This window comes from Pelobates fuscus, chromosome 7 (genome assembly GCF_036172605.1).
Source record: "Pelobates fuscus isolate aPelFus1 chromosome 7, aPelFus1.pri, whole genome shotgun sequence".
Lineage (NCBI taxonomy): Eukaryota > Metazoa > Chordata > Amphibia > Anura > Pelobatidae > Pelobates > Pelobates fuscus.
Genome location: NC_086323.1, coordinates 143,823,910 through 143,836,672, shown reverse-complemented (window position 1 = coordinate 143,836,672; position 12,763 = coordinate 143,823,910). Strand labels below are relative to the sequence as shown.

General features: G+C 39.3%; 1 protein-coding gene across 1 annotated transcript in view; it reads left to right on the top strand.

Annotated features, from left to right (window-relative positions):
• The window catches only part of SETD5 (SET domain containing 5), a 93,013-nt gene that overhangs the window by 34,244 nt on the left and 46,006 nt on the right, over window positions 1-12,763 (top strand). Inside the window, exon 2 of the mRNA XM_063426740.1 lies at window positions 9,262-9,323. The gene's annotated coding sequence lies outside the window, so the exon portion shown is untranslated. The remainder of the gene's footprint in view (window positions 1-9,261; window positions 9,324-12,763) is intronic.

Below are 12,763 nucleotides of genomic sequence, written 5' to 3'. Positions count from 1 at the left end.
TATATTATTATTGGTATTGTATCCCCTGTAAATGTTTAAAGGAAACTCCAGGCACCATAGTAACTTCATCAAAATAAAGTTGTAGTGCCAGGAGGCTTCCTGGCGCTCTCTTACCTTCAGGGGTTAAACTGTTAGAGAACCTAAGGATCGGCGCTTTAGGGACACATTGGGGTTAATTCGGATGAAGTTATGGTCCTTAAACTGTCCCTTTAAAGGTGGTTTGTTGAACACTGACTTTAAGATTAAATAATGTCCATTATGGTTTGAAACATTGCAGATTTATACTTTTGTTGGGCTGGATAAAGGCCCCTTTTGTGCAGCTTAGCTGAATTGAGGTATTTTATGCTGTTTTAAAACTGGGAGACTTTAACCCCTTAAGGACACATGACGTGTGACATGTCATGATTCCCTTTTATTCCAGAAGTTTGGTCCTTAATGGGCTAGACTTGGGGCATCTCCTTCCTTACCTGGATCATTATTCTGTGTACCAGTGTGGTTTGATAATTATAGAATAGGGATATTTAACCGCAAGTAATTTACATACAAAATATTAACAGAGACAAAGAGGAGAGACATTACAATACTCTTTTTAACAAAGTGACAAAAGAGAGAAGCTGTTTGAATATGAACTATGGTTTTCAAAAAAGAATATTTGACTTTTTTTCTTTCTTTTTTTTTTTTTTTTACTTTTATGGAAGTGAAGCAGTTTCTAAACAGTTTTTACTGGTATTTTTTTTTCTTTTGCCTACAATTATTCTTTGCCAGAAAACAGCCTGTTGTACCATCCTAAAGCAACACAAACAGGGTTATTTACTAAAATTGCTGGGAATTCTAAGTTAATATCAAATGTAAATTCAAATCGAACACAAACGTGATTTGGAGATTTTTATTTTTCTTCAAATTGCTGGTTTGTCTTAGATTTTGAAATTAATTTTAAATTTCCAGCAGTTCTCTCTTTGATCAGTAACCATTTTCATATGTAGCATGTCCCATGCTCTATGTGATATGATACATATAAAGCTTTGCATAACGTTTCTCCAAGTGTGCTTATTTGAGGAGGTGTTAAACCTCAAACGTCTTACTCTCTGCTTCCTACAAACTACAAACACTTGTTCAAACTCGTTTCCCTGAGACTATATAACCCCTAGGTGGTCCGTCTCCTCCTACCCCCCCCCCCCTGCCCCTCTAGGTCCCCCTCCCGCTGGGCTAAAGGGGTTAAAACCCCTTCAGCCACTTACCTTAATCCAGTGCCTGGCTCCCTCGGCGCTGGTGACCTCCTCCCCTGCCGACTTCCGCTCCCGAGTGGAGCGAAATGCGCATGCGCGGCAAGAGCCGTGCGCACATTAAAACAGTTTCTCAATGCTTTCCTATGGAGGTTCTGCACGCTGAATGCGATTTTTCGCATCGCAGAAACGCCTCTAGCGGCTGTCAGGAAGACAGCCACTAGAGGCTGGATTAACCCTGCAAAGTAAACATAGCAGTTTCTCTGAAGGGTTAAAACCTGGGGGACCAGGCACCCAGACCACTTCATTGAGCTGAAGTGGTCTGGGTAACTATAGTGTCCCTTTAAAGGACCACTAAAGTCACCTAGGCTACTTTGCCTCAATAAAGTGGCCTGGGTGCAGCGATCCTGCATATTGCAGAAATGGCCATGCTTACTTAGGGTTAAACACACCTTCAAGTAGCCTCGGTGCTGAAAAGGGTAACTAAAATGTTTTTTTCTTAGTTTTTTTTCCTTCTTATTTTTGTGGCACACGGGGAAGGGGGCGCACCTATATAAATAGGGACAGGGACACTAAAGCATTAGGAATACATGTTTGTATTCCTATTGCTTTAGTGCTCCTTTAACTTTATGTTGCAGCCTCATGATACATTTCTTTACATTTTTAATTTTTTCCACATCACTCAGCACTCCATACCCCGTAATTACAAAGCCAAAAATGGAATTTTCACACCATTGCTAATATAATTATGGAGGCCACTGTGCTCTTGGAAACCTTCAATGCAGCCGACCTTTATTTTATAGCCTTTACCAGATCTGTGCCTTAACACAATTCAGTCTCTGAGCTACGCAGCAGCTCCTTTGGCCTTGTTGCTTGGATTTTGCTCTGATGTGCAGTGCATATCACCAAATCATATCAAGTCAGTATAATTTGCCACAGGTGTAGGCTCATCTCTAAAATGATCAAGAGAAATGTGATGCATCTCTGCTAAATTTAAAGTGTCATAATAAAGGCTCTGAAATGAATGCTCTTGTTAATTAGATAATTTCAATTAATTTTTTTTAAGTTTAAGGTGTTTTTTTTTGTTTTTGTGCTTTGTGATTATAGGGTATTGCGTGCAGATTGAGTTAAAAAAACAAACAAAAAAACATTGATATAAGAAAATTTAAATGCACTCTGAATATTACACATAGAGAGCATTCACTCTTATATATGTAGAGCAAGAAAACAGCTGCAGCAATGTCTGTCCATCTGTGGCTGCAAGAATGCTTCATGAATAAAAGCTACTCGCCTTTGCAATCCTTATTATAAGTGTATAGATATGTATAATGTGTGAGTTATCTAGCACAGCTTATTGTACCGGGCTGACTAATAGGATTTCACCCTGAATGTGCAATGTTTCATAGCCAAGCACCATGACCATTACCGTTCCTGGCACTTTAGATAGCTAACTCTGCCACCCCCATTCCTCGCGCCTCCCTGCCGTTGTAAAAAAAAGGGTTAAAGCTCTTTATTACTTTCCTTATCCTAGCTGCGATATCCCTCGGTGATTGGTCGACGCAGGAAGCTAATATGCATGCGTGGCAAAGGCCGCACACGCATTAGACCTCCTCATAGAAAGCATTGATTTAATGCTTTGCTATGGGGAAAAAATCTGAACCTGGATGTCCTCACGTCAGATACTGGACCAAAGGTCCGTTACGATGCAGGAAGAACCTCCATTGGCTGTCTGATAGACAGCCACTGGAGGCAGACTTAGCGCTGCAATGTAAACATTGCAGTGTCTCTGGAACTGCAATGTTTAAAGGAACCCTATAGTCACCAGAACAGCTACAGCTTATTGTAATTGTTTGGGTGAGTATAATCACTCCCTTCAGGCCTTTTGCGGTAAACGCAATAATTTCAGAGAAAATGCAGTGTTTACATTACAGCCTAGTGATAACTCCACTGACCACTCCTCAGATGGTTACGCGAGGTGCTTCCCGGGGCACTGCCATTCAGTGTCTCCACCCTCTGCATGGAGACACTGAACTTTCCTCATAGAGATGCATTGATTCAATGCAGAGCCCTATATTATATATATTTTTTTACAGTATAGGGTCAGGAATACATGTTTATGTTCCTGACCCTATAGTGTTGAGTATGTGACCCTATAGTGTTGTTGAATATCCACACACACATTTTATTTATTTGTTTATCTTTTTAATAACCATTGGGTCTCATGCAGTGAGTTTTTATCAAGCTTTCACTGACCTGCCCTGTAGTGTGCATGGTTAGATTGTTGTACTGTTCTGTCTGCTCTCCTCCTCCACACGAAGATTGCATCATCCCAAGGAGAGCTGCCAACTCCTCAGCTTTGTACAGAGAGAGGCAGACAAGGCCCTGTCTCTTCGCTCTACATTTACTCCTGCCTCTTGCTGCAGCTTACGCAAGCCTGGCTTATCCTAAGTGTCACCTTTGTTCTGAAGTCGTTTCCTCTTTCAAGCCCCCTCCCCATCTGCTTCCTTGAAACCCAAACCCAACATTTATTAATATTGCATTTAGCCATTTATTTAGCATATTGCTCAGTTTTCTGCCTCTCCCCAGATTAGGTCTGTTTCTAACCTTACATGCAACATTCAATGTCTGCGTTTGCTGCATTATACAGTATATAATTGCCCACATGTTTTGATTTGCCATATATTTCAAATACACCAAAGTGTTACATAGGTTTGACTCCCTAATATCCCCCCCCCCCCAAAAAAATAATAATAATAAAAATAATCTTGCAATCAAGAGAAACATTGTCCACCTTTCATCATGTACTTTCTGTCAAAATATATAAAGAAAAAATATAAAGTATCCAAAGTTTAATTCTTCCTTGCAAAACCTATAGTAAAAATAGGTACAAAATATGCTAAAAATGTAGTGGGCAAAGCAGGTGAACGTGCTAAACTGATTGCTGTCTAACATGTTGGGAGCCCCTGCTATATGTTATATTTAAAAGATTTTCCTAAGTTTTTAGTTTTGCTATTTTTTCTCTTGAGTTGCTTTTCCTGTTTGTGTTGTTCTTTTAAATTTTTAGTAAACCCTTTTCAGTTTTTGCTTGTAATATTTTAACGTTGGTATTCCCCTTTCTGTAGGTAAACATTAACCCAAGGCTAGCTAGGAAAGGGAGGGGCACCCTAGTTGAACCATTGAATAGAGAGAAGCTTATAGAGCGGAAATCACTAATGGTCTCTGAAAAGTATTTGTGGGTCTCAGGATGTGGAACTAATACATGTAAATTAAGAGGGAAAAGTTTAGTGTATGTGAATGAATAGTGCAATGTTAGTGCATGGGAAACGAAGGATATTTGATTGAATTAAAAACAGCAAACAAAACAAAGGTAGATTTTTATTTTATTTTTTCTTTTAATGGTAAAATGATCTAATGTATGCAGAAAATTCTATGTATCCTGTTTATACTTTGATTTACGTTGGAAGGGGATGGGGTTGATAGGTTGTATAATGCACAGTTAATACCAGCTCTGAGTTCTGCTGTTTTTTTTTGTTTTTTTTTAGTCCACCCAATGTTGACTGCTCATACATGTAGCATACGTAATCACTAGCTCAGAGCCAATCCGAAACCCTTCTCCAGTAGCCTCATGAAGGGCCAGTGAGATCTCAATTACTGCAAGCTGTTTGCTGAAAGCATTTCACTGCCGCCCTGTATGCCAGTATCGGTCTGCATACCCACACTGGGAACAGTTTGCAGTGCTCTGTGGAACGAGGTCTTTCAAAAGGACTGCAGTATATATCGTGTCCAATAATATGTGGTCGGTCGGTCTATCAGTCTGTCTGAATAAACGTCCTGATTATCCACCAACGCATATTTAGCAAAGCCTCGAATCCCGCAGCCCTTGTGCTGTTCTATTTCTTTGCTTCCGGCTTTGACAGTCATGTGCAGAAGGTCACTGTTAACTATTCAAGGCACCCTGTCACTGCTAATGAATGCTGGTGACATAACTCTGACCTTCAGCATGACTGCTAAGCTTGTCTGTGCCATCTCTCTACACTACAGCATTCTCTTAGTTAGCAACCACTAATCTCTTTGCAGTGCATCAAAAGGACGTTAAAAAAAAAAAATAATGGACAGGTATCGTTATGGGAATTTCATGTCGTGTTTTTCTCTGGGCTCTTATTAAAGCATTTTTATCAATATGGTGGCCACACTAGCCCTTTTAAAGATCCTGCTGCTATTGGCATCATGCGGGAAGCAGAGAGGTTAATGGAGATAGTTTTAATTTGTCACATATTGGAGAGAGATATGGTCTCCAGAACTGCATTGTTAACCACTGTCCTAACAAAGCAGGAGGTAAAGGGGAATTCACTGTTTTTTGTCGTCCTCCCCTCTCACCCCCTCTTTTCGTTTTTTTTTAAGTAGACTTTTCACTTGCTCCTCTCCTGTACTTTATCACCATATTTTTGGATATAGAGTGCCTATGATTATGCTCTACATACTATTATCATTATATTTATTTTTTGAGGACTGAATAGTCTTCTATTAATCAGAAATAAAAAAACTTTCACTTTCTTGCAACCATCGATTAAATGAAGTTGGTGAGCTTTAGGTGTTTGTTGTCATATTCTACATGTGTTATTTATGGTTGCTGCAGTTGCTTTGTTGTATTTGTGTTTGGTATGTGTGTGTCTGCCTGTGGTATTGCATGGGAAAGGCTTTTTGAGGGGTTGTGTGCGTGTATGTAATTGTCAATAGTTTTGTGTGGGCTGTATGTGTGTTCATGTGTAGACTATTTGTGTGATGAGGAGACTTCTTCTGCAGCTCTGTGTATATCTAGCAGTGTGGGTGGCTTCCTTGGGGTCCTGTTGGGTCTAGGCTGACTAGGTACAGGTCAATGGCAGGAGCTGCAATAGCTGCTGTACTACAGCGTGGACTCCCTTTCACAAGTGCAGGGGAGAAGTGATCTGAGGATTTCCCTGATAGGCCAGAGCCTGTTTAGCTCTGGCAGCCTTTAGTGCTGTGCAAAGGCACCTCAGGTGTTTATGTATGGCACACGTGCCATAGGTTGCCGACTCCTGAACTAGGCCTTTAAAGTTACTTGCCACAGCAAGCCTGGATGATTAATATCAGCAGGGGTGAATTTCTGCTCACAAGCAGCAAGTGAAATTTATGAGGCCTGCTGTGTAGTGATTTTTGTTGCCTAACCAATTACCTTTTTACCTACTCCTGGCATTGTGTGTTTAGTGAATGAGTCAGATCAGATTGTATAAATAAATAAATGTGCTCTTCCAAAGCATTCTGCATGAGCCAATTTGGTTTAGACACTTTATATTTACTTTATGAATTAGGGAAGCGATTCTGTAAAATATACCAAAAATGTTGGTGTGCTTTAAAATGTTTAGGAAGAGTACTCTCAATCTTATTTTAATTGTATATAAGGCTAATTACTTTCATGTAGTATGTTCACATGTATTCTGCATCAAGTTGCCATTACAGGCAGCATGACTATATACAGTTCACTTAGAACTAAACAACACATGGGAACTTGGCAGTTCACAGTATTCATTGTGGGGCCACAGCAGGGATCATGACTGCACTTCATTTATTATGGGGAACATGTCTGTGCTGTCCACATTGCCTCCCCCACAGTCCCCACTAGTTATTATAGCATTTAGCTCAGCAACAGCAGGAAGCTTAAATGTTAAAGGAACACTATAGCAATAGAACAGCGCTGCGGAATCTGTTGGCACCTTAGAAGAAATAATAATCATGAAAAATAGAAATCTGTATTCCTAATGCTACAGTGCCCCGTCTCTTTAAATTGGTTCCACCCCTTCTCCCTATCCAATTCTGTGTGACTTTTGCACATTCTACATGCCCCTTCTTTCTCTCTCTTTTGTCTAGTCAAATCCTTCTCATTGAGTAGCACTGACGATACACAGCGCATATGTGGTAATTGCTGGGATTCTGCAATCCAATGGACGAAAACAGCGTATTTTGCATACTGATGCAGGATATCAAATAGATGTAGTATTTGAATCTTTCAGTCCGAAGCACCTAGTGGCTGTCTGATTGCCAGCCAATGTTAGTTGTGGAACCTGCAAAATGTAAACTCTGCTGTTTCCCAGAACCTGCACGTTTTTTGTATTTTTTTGTTTTTTGTTTTTCTTTTCTTTTCAATAGCAAGGCTACAGGGTATCATCTGTGTCCCAAAGTCACCAGAACCCCTACAGCTTAATGTAGTGGTTTTAGTGTCTATATCCTGTCCCTGCTGACTTTTTGTAATTTAAATGCTGCCTTTTCAGAGAAAAAAGCAGTGTTTATATTGCTGCCTAGTAACACCTCTAGGTGCAGTCATACAGACAACCACTAGAGGTGCTTCCTAGTTCAGTGCTGCACTGACTGCTCCCTATATAGATGCATTGATTCAGTGGCGTTTTGTTGTGCATGTACAATAGCTTCCCAATGCTTTCCTGTGGGTAAGCATTGGATTGGCTGATATTATCAAGATTGATGATTTCAGGCATGGAAGCCGCGGCGATGAAAAAAAGGCAATCTGTCGGGGTCGGGGGTGGGAATCTAAACCACCATTCCAGAACTATAGTGTTAGGAATACATGTTTATATTCCAAACACTATAGTGTTCCTTTAAGATTGTTATTTTGCTTGCAAGACTGTCCTTTTAACTAGTTGCTTTCCAACTGTGCAGAATGTAATTGCCTCGTTATTTCTAATGCATTTATTCTAAAATTAAATATTTCCATTTTTCTGGGTTCCCTGCAGTCAGTTATATTCATATTGAGCACTGGAGAAAAATACTTTTTTTTTTTTTTTTGCAGTGCCAATCTATAATTTGCTTTCAAAATAGGCCATGTGCAGAATGGTTTAAATCCCTTCTCCCTTTCATGCTCCCCTACATTGTAGTATATATGTTGTATGATTCTCATAGTGTCTTTTCATGTCTCTGTGCTTGTTATAGTCTGGAATGAAGCATATGCAGACTTTGTGCCCTGCATGTCTTCCTTCTGTAGTTGATTCACAGAGGGTTAAGTGAAATCCAATTTAAAATCGATTTAGATATATTTTTTGATCCTTTAAGAGGCAGGTAGGGTTGGGTATAGCAATGCCTTTAAACTACATTGTCCCATCTGGCATTTTATAAATTAAAATAAAAAATATAATGCTTGGATTTTAAAGTCCTAATTAAAACTGCCATTTTCTAGAATGCTACTTTAAAAACACTATTTTTAATATGAGTGAATATAAATAATGTGCAGAAATCGAAACTGCAGTGACATCCAGATACTAGCTTTTCATAGATTATAGCTTAAAGTCAACACGCCTCTTACCTTGATCACAGGGGGTGGCCTATTTATAAAAATAACCATGCCGCTGTATTCTTGCTGGGGAGTTTTATTACTGCCCTTTAGGAGGTAAAATTATTTTTATTAAATCATATCAAATATATTTGGATAACCTTAAGCCTTTCTCCTTCTCCCCAAAATATCAAGTGTTGCGGTAGTCCTTTCAGCCCTGTTTAAAGCTTATCACTCTTTCCTCCTGCTGTTACACATTCTTCAATTCTGACCGTCTATATTCTCCCCCAAACGATGAATGTATGAATGCATGTTTGTAGGCACTATACGCCACATTGTTTTTAAAAAAATATATATTTCTACACTCGGTTGGAAGATGAGATTGAGGCCGTTTGCCTATGTCTTGCCAGCAGCAGCTGGAAAAGAGGGTGTGACGGCATTTCTGGAGTTGCATCTTTACATGCTCAAATCCAAGCCATACTTGTGATGCCTGAAGTTAACTCCTTTAATGCCAGGTATCTCCTCCCTCAGGATAATATAATAATCTGTGTTAGGTATTTTAACAAGATTTAACTAATTAAATCACCTATTGACTTAATTTTTCAAAATGGGATGCAGATAGCATGAATGGAAAGTATGTATGTGTATATCTCCCACACCCCAATATATGTGATAAATTTATGAGAATGTGTGCTTCCTAATATTTGACGTTCAACATTCCATTATTTTATTCCCCCACAGATCTCCGGAAGACCGTGAGAAAATAGATTACTGGGACTTCACAGCCACAGGCCAGTATACAGGTAATAGTGTAACTAGTGTTTTTGACAGAAATCAACAATGTATTTGCCTGTATTTGTAGAACCCTTGTATGTGTTTTTTTGTTTTTCCTCCCCCCCCCCCCCCGTCTGTGGTGGAATGAAATATTCTGGCTAATTGAGCAGAACTGATGGAGTGAAGTCTATGTGGGAAAATGTTAGGGTCAGTAGCATCTCTTGCCACACGGAGGTGTCTGATAAATCTCCAACACCTCCTGGGGACAAGATAAAGGAGGCAGTCCAGCCTGTCTGCCATTAGCGCGGGCTTACAGCAGTGCTGCAAATCTCACTATTGATTTAGAAGTAGCTGGGAGGTTAGGACGTGCCTGCCTTGCTACTGCTTGGAGCCTTACTGCAGAATGCCAGCTGTGGACATAAGGAGAGGAGGGGAAATCAATACAGCGAGGGAGCAAGTGTTTTTGGTGCATATTCAAGGAGACGGCAATATCTTTGTATTATGCTATGCAGGTTGTGAGGTTTTTTTTTAATGGATAGGACATAAGTGGTTAACCTTTGGCACTGCAGCTGTTGTAGATTATTCTCTCTTTGGACTGGCTGGGCGTCAATTAGCTGTCTCTGGTAAAGAAGGTAGTGAAATGTTTTTGGTGAGGGGCTAGGTTCTTTAACCCTGTAATGGGAATGGTTGGAGAAGACCCCAGAAAACATTCTTACTTGAGAAGTTCCTGTATTTGCTGCAATTCCCAGGATTTGAGACGGCCTAGATCTGGACACGGCTCAGCCACTTGGCATGCTCTGTATTCAGTGAAACTGAGCATATGATGTAAATCCCTAACCAGTGAGGACTTCTGGGACACGTTTAACATAAGACTAGGGATAGACCGATTATCAGTTCCTCCAATTATTAAAGCAGATATTCAGTATATTTCTGATCTGTACTGGTCTGTAATTTACTACGATAATCAATAACATACTCTCCAGCTGCCAGCCAGTAAGGCTCTATGCCAGGGCTGTCCTGCTCTATGCTGTATGTACAGTGAGTAATCTACTGTAATGTCCTGGATGACTGAGAATAATAGGAGTGCGATTGCTGACAGCAGTCTTATTTCAATCGGTAACAGAGCTGTACATGCTTGGTCTAATTGTGTGGCTTTTTCAAAACTTTAAAAGTACAGAATATTGGCACCAGCTATCAACAATCAGCCCAAAAGCTGACAGAAAATTGGCCTTTGCTCTGGAAAACTGTTATCAGCCAATTTCTACATTAGACAGTATTTCCATTCATTCGATAAATTGAATGGGTCTGTTGCCTTAGCAGATATCTGTAGCACCTGTAGAACATGCAGAATGTACAGATATTTGGTTTCTTCCATTGATAAGCGAAGAGTGAGCATATAGCTACAGTAATTTGTTGCAGATTGCTGCAGTTTAAGCAATCTCGGAACTGGAATATGGGACCTCCTTGCATTATAGCATATGCAAAGGGCACAGGCTGTTATGGTTCTGCAGGGCCCCTAAATGCACAGTGAAGTTAACATCCCATCGTCCTTGGTAAATACAAGTATCAACGCTATTAAAATACAAGTATCAAAAGCTATCAACCATGATTTTTTGGTATTGTCAGCAGAAAGTCTGATTTCGTATTAACTTTTATCATTTAATTGAAGAAGGGGAAAGTTAATAAAAAAAAAAAAAAACATAATAATAATTCTTGGCATTCTGCAATACATTTATTTTTTGCATCTTGTCTACTGGACTACTGCGGCTAATTTTATATACATGTATGTTTGTGTGTATGTATGTATGTATGTATATATATGTGTGTGTATGTATATGTGTGTGTGTGTGTGTGTGTGTATACAAATGTTTTTATTATTTTTTTCATTTTTGTTATATATGACAAGCAGGTTTATTGCAGAATATTTTGATATATATGTACTAAGACTGGATGCATGTGCCAGGATCCACCCCCATTTTCTATAAACTATACCAGTGATCTCCTGCTCCACACTGCATATTTTTGATCTGAATTTCCCATCCCAAGATGCTAAGTCAGCCTTCAGACAAATGGAGTGCTGAAAAAACTGCAGCTCCAAGGTCAGCCTTCACTGCTACAGACTGTGCATGAAAACAAACAAACAAAAAAACAATTCTTTTAAAGAGACTGTGCTCTGTTTTTTTAATTTTTTTAATTTTTTATATAGTTGTCAATTCTAAAGCAGGGATATTAATGCTGCATGCTAACTGGGGCATGAAGCCCCTACATTAACTAAAGTAGAGTTTCTCAGCTAAGGTGCCTCTAACACTATAACACAGGTGCATCAAAACCTGCTTAATATTTTTGCTATTAGAGAGCTTGTAAAGTAAGAATACAGAGATTTTTCTTGACCTTTTCATTGCATAGTATTTATTGCACGTTCCGTTTTTAAAGAAGGGCTGGTATGTTTTTGTTTGTGGACTGGCAGCATTGTGACACGCTGGGTGTCTTTCTGAAGCCACCATCGTGAGAAAGACACCTATTGTGTGAAAACCTTGACTCTCTGCAATGACTGAATAAACCAACACTGCGCCATATTTTGCCAAGTGCTGAGGTTCTTTTTCAGTCTTTTTACTTTGCAGTCTTGTGGGACCAGGATCTTACCTACAACTCGGGTAGCCAAGATTCGAGAATTCATTTATTGCTCCACACATTACCTGCTTGTTTTTATGTCACAGTTGCTTTTTAATTCACTCCAATAAACACTAAAACCCCCTTCTTACCTCTTGTTCAATGTGAATAGAGATCATCACCTTTTGAGTACTATTCAGTGCTACCATGCAAGTTGTTAAACACATTTTATCACTTTCGCCTAAACTCCTGTCACTCTAGCCAGCTACATGAGCTATAGTTCTGGACCCCAAAGAATAAACAAACAAGGCCAAAAAAGTTACCTGCGCGCTATCTCAAATCAGAAATGCATATATCAGAAGCGTGGGGAGTTTAAATGCTTAAATTGTTTATATTTTTTCCTTTCCATTTATATTTTCTCTAAACTCACTGATGGTTTGGCTTTTTGTTTCCTATAAACTTTGCAATTTCTTTAAACGGTTATTGAACCTGTTTCAGGTTTACATAATGAAAGGAGCTCTCTTGCCCAGTTTCCCTCTAATATGTTCTTTGAAGCTTCAGCAATTTGCAACAATCTCTGCAGCTATGCCTATTGGCTGTCCTATGTATCATCACAGTGTACCGTACAGAGCTTCTGTAAATTGCTTCATTCGTGAGTAAGCATAACTATATGAAGACATTTTAAGTTTCTATCCTTCTGAATTTCAAGACATGCTGAAAAGCAGACTATGTGAATTCATATTTTTTTGCACTGCTTGTTATTTATTATTTAATACAGTTAAAGGATCACTATAGAGTCAGGAACACAAACATTTATTTCTGACCCTTTAGTGTTAAAACCACCATTTTGACCCCATGG